This window comes from Rhipicephalus sanguineus, chromosome 11, assembly GCF_013339695.2.
Source record: "Rhipicephalus sanguineus isolate Rsan-2018 chromosome 11, BIME_Rsan_1.4, whole genome shotgun sequence".
NCBI classification, from domain to species: Eukaryota; Metazoa; Arthropoda; class Arachnida; order Ixodida; family Ixodidae; genus Rhipicephalus; species Rhipicephalus sanguineus.
The window spans coordinates 120,203,910-120,213,602 of NC_051186.1; positions in this window are offsets into that span (position 1 = coordinate 120,203,910).

A 9,693-nucleotide genomic window follows, 5' to 3' on the forward strand; every position below is an offset into this window, starting at 1 on the left:
TCATGTCTTGTCACACTCACCAGTACTCACTCGCGTTTATACTCACGCATTCTCACACTCATCGGTACTCACTCACATTCATACTCATGTCTACTCACAGTCACTGACGGTACTCACTCAGGTTCATAATCATGCCTACTCATACGTATGAATACTCACTCACGGTCATACTCACGTCTACTCGCACTCATTGGTACTCACTCACGTTCATACTCATGCCTACTCACACTCATGAGTGAGTATGCCGAGTTATGCTTATATTTGGACACCAGACATTCAATTTCTTGGTGCGTCCTTTCGTGGAATATGCGTGAATCATTTGGCATCCCCACCAGATAACCCTTACTAATCTATTGGAAGCCGTTCATAATGAAGCAGCGCGATTCATCTTATCATCATACTCGCGATTTCAGAGCGTTTCGTCTTTGAATGAACGTTTAACGTGCCTACACTTGTAATGGGCAGGAAAAAATCTAGGTTACCTTTTTTTTACACTCTATATCACAACAACACGTCATTTGCCCGGTCGCATATTTGCCGCCATCTCATATCGCGTCGATCATGCTTACAAATTCAGCAAGCATGGAATATGCTTTTCCGTCCTCACCCGGACAGAAAAGTGCAGGAATTCACCTCCAACTGTGTCAGTGAATGGATGGCATGTCGCCTTCCGGAACTGTTACTTTCAGTAAAAAAGTTCTCCTAGGTATATTTTGCATGATTGCCTCACAATGGCGGTAAATCGGGCTAGTTGGTTGCGCATGATCGTAAAGTAACAGAGCGACAGACGACGGACGAACACACACAGACAAACGAGCGCCTACTCACTAATCCGTGACGACGTGGTCACGTGATCCGCAATCCCCCCGTGTCCCCCGCCGATTTCTCCGTCGTGTGAATACCCCTTTAAGGGAGCCATAAATAAACCAGTTGGAAGTCAGTGCTCGTTTTCCTCTGTGTGTTCGTCCGTCGTCTGTTGCGATGTTATTTTACGATCATGGTTGCCTCGTTGGTACAGTGATAACGGTAATCGGCTGCTAACTCGAAGGTTGCGGGGTCGATCCCGGCCGCGGCGGTCGCATTTCCATGGAGGCGCAATGCTAGAGGCCGGCGTGCTGTGCGATATAAGTGCATATAAGTGCCCCGGACCGCATGCGCATAGCCAAAGCAGAGTTCGAGGCCATGCTCCGCGAAGGAATAGCCTGCCGCTCTGACAGTCCATGAGCCTCGCCACTCCACCTTGTTCCGAAGAAGACCGAAGGCTGACGGCCCTGTAGGGACTAGCGTGCCCTCAACGCACGCACCATCCCGGACAGGTACCCCGTCCACCACATACAGGACTTCGCCCATCGCATTTATGGCTGCCACGTGTTCTCCGTGCTGGACTTGGTGAAGGCGTACACACAGATACCCGTCAATCCGGATGACGTCCCGAAAACGGCAATCATCACTCCCTTTCGCTTGTTCGAGTTTCCCTTCGTGAGCTTTGGCCTGAGGAACGCTGGACAAACCTTTCAGCGCTTCATCGACGAAGTCGTCCGCGGCCTCGACTTGTGCTTCGTTTACCTTGACGACATACTGGTATTTTCCCGCGACGCCGAAGAGCACCACAGGCACCTTCGTCTGCTGTTCCAACGCCTCGATGACCACGGTCTACTCGTCAATATCCAAAAAAGCACGCTAGGCAGCTTCCGTCGTCCGCTTCCTCGGCCACGAAGTTTCATCGGAGGGAACTCGGCCCTTGCCCCAAAGCATCTCGGACCTGCAAAGTTACCCTCAACCCGCCACTGCTAAAGACCGCCGTTTTCTTGGCATGCTGAACTTCTACAGGCGTTTCTTGCCACGCGCAGCCGACTACCAGGCTTCCCTCCATGATGCTTTGGCTGGCCTGCGAGGAAACCAACCCGTCACGTGGACACCGACGTTAGCGAAAGTTTTCGAAGATTGCAAAGCCGCCCTCTGCACCGCCACGCTTCTTACCCATCCCGTGCCAGACGCTCCCTTGGGACTGTTCACTGACGCATCGGCGCCGCGCTCATGCAACGCGTGGACAACACCTGGCATCCCTTGGCATTCTTCTCCAAGAAGCTCGAAGCTCGGAAAACGACCCCTTCAACCGCCAGTTCCACTGACGAAGCCACGACCACCGCCCCGACAAGTTTGCCAGCCTACTACAGAGAACTTCTGGCGATATACGAAGCAGTGCAACGCCTTCGCCTCTCGTTCATTGCACAGAACTGCACCATCTATACCGACCACAAGCCTCTTACCTGCGCCTTCTCTCAACGTTGCGACAAACTCCCGCCTGTACAGCAGAACCAGCTCTCGTTCAGTGCACAGTTCACCACCGACATCCAACATGTCAGCGGGAAAGACAACGTGGTCGCCGACGCGCTTTCACGTGTAGCAGCCATCAGCTCTGTGCAGATAAACAGCGGACGCCCTCGCCGGGGCTCAGACTACGGACGCCGAACTGCAGGAACTTCTCAAGGGCAGGTCCTCACTTCAGCTGCAACAAGTCCCCATCCCAGGGTCGACAACCACAATCTGTTGCGACATGTCGACAGGACGAAGCAGGCCCTATGTGCCCTTGTCCCATCGCCGTGGTCTTTTCAACCAGCTCCACAACCTCAGCCATCCCGGCATACGCGCCTCGACACGCCTCGTGGCTGACCGCTACGTCTGGCCCTCCATGCAGCGGGATTGTCGCACCTGGGCGCGCTCCTGCAATCAATGCCAACGCGCTAAAGTCACCAGGCACGTCACGTCACCACTCGGAACATTCCCTCGGCTCTTTGGTCGGTCTGAGCACGTCCACCTCGACATCATAGGACCCTTTCCCTCGGCTGGACCCTATCGCTAGTGCATTACCGCCATCAATCGGTACACTCGATGGCCGGAGGCATGGCCCCTCGAGGGAATCACCGCGGAAGACGTCGCCTTGGCCTTCTTCACCGGCTGGATTGCTCGTTTCGGCTCCCCCCGCCGCGTAACCACCGACCAAGGACGACAGTTTGAGTCGCACCTTTTCAGGCCCCTCGGGCTGACCATCCGTTTCGAACGCTTGAGGACCACTAGTTACCACCCCTGCGCCAACGGAATGATCGAGCGTTTCCACCGACAATTCAAAGCAGCCATTATGTGCCACCCGGACTCAACCTGGCTCGTTGCCATCCCAGCCGTCATCCTCGGTCTTCGCGCCACCTTCAAACCGGAAATCCACGCTACACCAGCACAGCTCGTCTACGGGGAACCACTCCGTCTCCCAGGTGAATTTCTCGCTGCACTGCCATCCACCACTACGACGTCAGATCCCACCGACTTCGTCGCCCGGCTCCGACGCACCATCGCCGCCTTACGCCCGTCACCTGCAGCCCACCACTGCAAGCCTACACCTTTCGTCTTCAAGGAGCTAGCATCGTGCACGCACGCTTTCCTCCGCGACGACACCGTCCGCAGGCCTTTCCAGCCACCCTACAGTGGACCCTACCTGGTCGTCCATCGCGACGACAAAAACTTCACTCTGCGCCTGAACGGGAACGACGCCCGCGTCTCGATTGACCGGCCCAAGCCCGCATACATCACTGCGAACGATCCGGGCAGCGTCACTCCACCCACAGGCATCTATCCACAGCCGCTGACCTCGCAGCCCGCTCCGGTCACGACACGCTCTGGACCTCTGGTACGCCTTCCAGATTTCTACAGACCCTGAGGGCTCTGCACTCCGCGGGGGGGGGGGGGGGGGTGACGTGGCAACACACTGCGCACAAACCGGCGCAGCCTCCGCCTCGTCACTATCTAGCCCGGCGTGACACGGCTGCATGCTACACCATGGCTACACCACGCCTCCGATAAGGGACAGCGCCACCGCAGCGTCACCGGAGGCTTACGTCACCGACGGTGGCTATAAAACCAAGCTGCCAAGCTCTGAAGTGATCCTTCCTTCGCGACCCGACTGAGCGCAGCGTCGGTTTGCTCGCCCCGCTGCTGCTACTTCGCTAATAAAGAGTTGTTATGTTTATGTTGGGATGCGTCCTTCCATCCACACGGCATCCCACAGTTTTTTAAAATGAATTCCAGTTTTAGATTAGACCGTGTTGCATAACCTTCCAAATGGCCAAAAGGAGTATGTCATTATGACAAGCTAAAAATTATTAGCGGTTGATGAGTCGGATAAGACGATTTGATTCGCATATGAATTTCTCGATAGCGTTGCAATATTCCCGTCCGAGTGCCCCAGCACAGAAGCCCCAAATGACAACAGTGCAGTTGAAGTAACTGGCAGACCAAGGTGCCGCATTACAATTTCGATGGTTCGTTTTCTGAGAATAATACCGTGAGGTTGGCTTGTAAAGCCCCTGATCTTCTTCTTCTTCTTGTTCTTCTTCTTCTTCTTCTTCTTCTTCTTCTTCTTCTTCTTCTTCTTCTTCTTCTTATTATTATTATTATTATTATTATTATTATTAATATTATTATTATAAAATGGGGTAGAAGTGCATGCCGTCGCTGACTGTTTTGCCACGCATTTCTCATCCGTTTATAAGGCCTCAGACTCTAGCACTGATATCAGACAACAGCCCAAGGCAGTTAGCTCATCCAGTGCTTTATCGCTGGATGAAAATCTTATCTGCGAATGCATTAAGCGCTAAAAACCATTCTTATCATGTGGCCCCGATGGCATCCCCTCTGTCATACTAAAAGCTTATGGTAGTATATTTGTCCCTGTACTGACTACGATATTTAATAACTGCCTGCAGGCCCGTAACTAGGGGGGGGTTGAGGGGGTTCTGACCCCCCCCGAAATTTTTTTGATGCTTTAACTTTTCGGGTGATACTAAAATATTTACACGCCTTCACAGCGACCCCCAGCTGCCAAAGTTACACTGCAACTTTCCTGGCATTGCTTCCCTCTTCTTCCTTTCTTCAAACCTACCAGAACACCTCAGCGCTCCCTCCCCCGCACGCGCACCTGCCCTATTTGTACAGCTTTGCACTTCGCCCTCGCGTTCCTTCGAGTCTTTTCTTTTTCGTCTTTCACCCCGTAGCAGCTCCTTTATTGATTCCAGATGCTTTCCTTGTGCATTGCCGCTGGAGAAGTTATCCGTCTGTGCGGACCGCACGTGTCGGCTTTGGGTTTCTACGAAAAGCGCGTCTCCTTCTGTGAAAGTAAACAGTTCGACAGCAACGGCAACACCAACACGACGTGCGCAAATTTGCCAGGGAACGAAACCCCTAAGCGGAAAAACTCAGCGGCGCATTCCGAGGACGCAGGCTGCAGGGTAAACTTTTCTCAAACTGTAGTCTTCGCCACCGAAACGAATCATCGAAGATGACATCTACTGAAAGACTGGCATATCCGAGCAACTTCGAACAACCTTAACCACACGCAAGGAAATCTACCTCTTCTGTACACACAAGGTATATGCGCCTCCCTACAAAGCACACAAAGCGAGGATACAGCCGGCACACAATCCGGCACCAGCGGTCAACTTTCACAGGAGAGAAAAAACGCCGCCAAGCTGGGCTGCGCGCGGGAGTACAGAGGCTGACGTCACAGCCTACAAAGTGCATTTTTGGGGGGTCACGGCTATTTAATTAGCGCAGCCCAGAGAGAATTATGCAGGCGCCCAGGGAGCCGTCTGTGAAAAGGTGACTTTTTCACAGGAACGGAGCAACACCTGCTTTCTGGACTGTACCACGGGAGTGCAAATGTCTCGGCAGTGCATTCTTGGGGGGTTCACGTATATTAAGGGGAGTATGGAGTGCCCATGGAGTCTTCTGTGAAAAGGTCTTTAAGTAGCGTTAATCCAGTTGCTGCAGCGGGAGTACAATAATGGTCCTGCATGCACACCAGCTGTAGCGGCGTTCAGAAAACACATGCGCCACGCGGGAGCCGGCGCGTTCATCACACTTCTACATTCTAGCCACTGTAAAGTGGATAAGAGAGGAAGAAAACATCGCCCGCCGTTCACGCCAGGCAGTCGAAGCAGTCGCAAACGTCTTTTTGGAGCCACTGGCCACTTCTGTGTGCGTGCACAGGATTGCGGCAGCAAAATGAAAAGACACTCTGCAACAACGAAGCAAAGGAGTCTTGCGTCTTACTTCAAGAAAGTTCGAACCGATGAAGCGGACGGAGAAGAACCGCCTCCTTCGAAGGATAAAACTTCGCCCTCCTCAGCACTGGTGGAAAGCCAAGCGCGTCGGAACTTCTGTAGCGACTCAGGAGAATGCACCGGTTTATGTGAATCACATGAGAACGAACACAAGCAGGACACCCATGCGCCGCCGGAAAATGATGGTGGCCGCAGTGCAACTCCAAGTGACCTTTGTTCTACAGTCAACGCTGGGCAAAGTGACGCCTTTACCACTGGGCAATGCCCAAGGAAGGTGAGTGGCATGGCACCTACACATTCTGGTTCGCCTCCCCTCTGTGCGACGAGTGCGAATATTTTGGACTTGGGACTGTTTGTCTCGAAAAGCAATAATGTAAATGATCCAGAGACGACGGAGAAGCTGCTGCTCAATCCGTGGACCCCTCCGGCTAACTATGATTATCCAGCCACAGGGAAAAGGAATCTGAAGTTCCAACCTCACTGGGTAGATCGTTACCCATGGCTTGTTTATTCAGAGAAGCTTCAAGGAGCATTATGCAAATATTGCGTAGTCTTCGCAAGCGAGTGTGCAGGAAAAGGGGAGCACCAGCGCTTGGGCTGTTTTGTAACTAAGGAGTTCACCAATTACAAGAAAGCCATGGACGCCTTTAAGAGCCACGCATCCAGCAGTTATCACGCCATGTCAACAACGCTATCGGAGAACTTTTTAGCAGTCCGGTCCCGCTCACAGCATGACATCTTAACACAACTTGACCACGGTCTTAAAAAGCAGGCGGAAGAAAACCGCAAGAACTTGCTGCCAATAATAGAAACAATCCTTTTCTGTGGCAGGCAAGAAGTACCGCTTCGCGGCACAGACGACTCTGGTCCGATAAATATGTCTGAAGTGCTGCCATTGAAAAATGATGGAAATTTCCGCGCACTGCTTAGGATGAGAGCAAAATGTGGAGATGCCGCCTTGAGAGCTCACATGGAAACATCTCCGGCGAATGCGCTGTACACGAGCCCAAAAATTCAAAATGAGTTGATCACCCTCTGTGGTAAAATCATACAAAGAAAGATAGTTGAAAACGTCAACTCAGGTTCGTGTTTTTCAGTTCTAGCTGACGAGGCCACTGATATATCTCGCACCGCCCACATTTCCCTATGTGTAAGGTACGTTGGACACGACACGTCGGGAGTGCCCATACTTAAAGAAGATTTTGTAGATTTCGTTCCCGTGTACGATCTCACTGGCAAGGCGCTGGCGAGCACAATCCTGAACAGCCTTAGAGGTCATGGCTTTGACCTGAACCTACTTTGCGGGCAAGGATACGACGGCGCGGCATCAATGAGCGGCCACCTTAACGGTGTTCAAGCCTTCATTCGTCAAACAGCGCCCAAAGCGTTGTACGTGCATTGTAGCGCCCACTCGTTGAACCTTGCTCTGCTTCACGCATGCAAACTCCCCAGCATCCGCAACTGTTTGGGAACTGTATCCTCAACCTGTACGTTTGTGAGAGCTTCGCCACAGAGGACGAACCAACTGCGAGACAAAGTAGAAGATTTAACACAAGAAAAAAGAAAATCAGTTCTCTCCTTTTGCCAAACAAGGTGGGTAGAGAGTCACGATGCACTTCAGCGTTTCCTTGAACTGTACGTGCCTATTGTACAATTCCTCGAATATTTGGAAGAAGAGGCCGCGTCATCTGATACTTCATCAAAAGCTTCTCAACTGCTCAATGCCATTACGAAGCCCGAGTTTGTCGTTTCGCTTCAGATCTGTAGCGACCTCTTCTCTTTGACACTGCCACTTTGCAAGTTTCTTCAAAAAATTGACTGTGACTTGGCTCAAGCGTGCGATCACGTAAAGAATGTTATAGACGTTCTTTCCACAAAAAGGGCTAGTGCGGAAACGGAATTTAATAAGATTTTTCTGAAGTCGCTCTCTTTGCTGAAGATCACAAATGTTGAGATGGCCCTACCACGCATCACTGGAAGGCAGATGCAAAGAAGCAACGTACCTTCTGCTACTCCCGAAGAGTACTACCGGAGGAATGTGTATTTGCCTTTGCTGGCTGACTTCGAAAATCAATTAAGAGACCGGTTCGATGCCCATAAGAAGGTCGTGGTTGGCCTTAACATGCTGCTGCCGAAATTCTGCGCATCGGCTAGCCTTTCTGATATTGATGATGCAGTGCAGTTTTACCTTGGCGACATTCCTTCCGCTAATGTCATCGAAGCAGAGTTCACACTGTGGGTGAACAAATGCTGCCAGATCGAAGAAAAGAATCGCCCAGCTTGTGCTTTACAGGCCTTAGAGATGTGCAACCGCGACTTTTTTCCGAACATCCACAGCCTACTTTCTATCCTGGCGACTTTACCCGTGTCGACGTCGACCCCGGAACGGACTTTTTCCACACTGAGAAGGCTGAAGAGCTACCTTCGAAATCATATGAACAACGACAGATTGACCGGACTAGCACTGCTCAGCATCCATCGAGAACTTCAAGTGACCCCAGAACAAGTCCTCACAGAATTTTGCAAGTTGCCGAGAAGGAAAAACTTCCTCGTTTAAACTTCCCTCTATGTTTCAAGAGTCGATTAAAAGCTAAACCCAGCTAGCCCAAGCTTCAACCCTTCTATTCTTTCGCAATTACGAGGAAACTATCCAGCAAGCAGAATGTGCGAACGGTAACAAGAAGATCGGAATGTCGGGCGACTTGTTTGTTTGCTTGCATACATACTGTCACGGACTGCCATTTTTGCGACCCGGCGTAACGGCAAATTAACGGGCGCCGCACTCCCCCGCTGACCGGTGGAACCGTTCGCTCATGAAAAGACTGGTCTTTAGTGCAGGGAAGTACTGAATGGGGTGTTCTTCTTCAAACGTTAGTCGCCGATGTTTGATCCTTTGTACCTACGGCGGCGTCGGCAGGGTCGTCAAAGGCCGCGATGCACCCCGAACCAGCTGTAGACTGCAAGACGCACCGGCTGAAACCAAGGAAACTGACCATTCCCACGGGCAAAACTGCTTGTGGACAAGCCGTATGAGAGAACCCCAACAGGTTGTCACTCTCGCTCAGTTGAGGACCCTCTCCTAATTAAAAAGGGACGCGGTCAATATATTTTTAGGGTGGAGTTTCTAACAATGAAACGTGCATGATTGGACCCATGTAGAGGTCTCTTTTCCCCCAGGACGAGAATGAGGGGACACGGAGGTCGATTTAAGCGCAGGATTTCGCCTTGCTAAGCAGTCTAGTTGCTGACCAACATGGTGTAGAAGGAGATCAAGAAGTATCCCTTAAGTGGTTGTGGCTCCGTATCGGCTGGCCACCTAAACTTAGCCATTCGTCTAGTTGTGACGCGAAATTAACGTCTGTAACGTAGGCATCGGTACTTGAATCTCGAGTAAGTTCAACCTGCCCGAGATCGGCTTCAAGCACTAGCCTACCGGAAACACCAGCGCTGCAACACCGCCGACATCGCAGTTGTGCCAGAACTCTCTCTGACTTCTTGCATCCGATCGTCGTGGACTCGAAGCTGCCGGTCATCACAGGTATCCCTTCACCTGTTTATACCTTCGGACTTTCTCATCTGT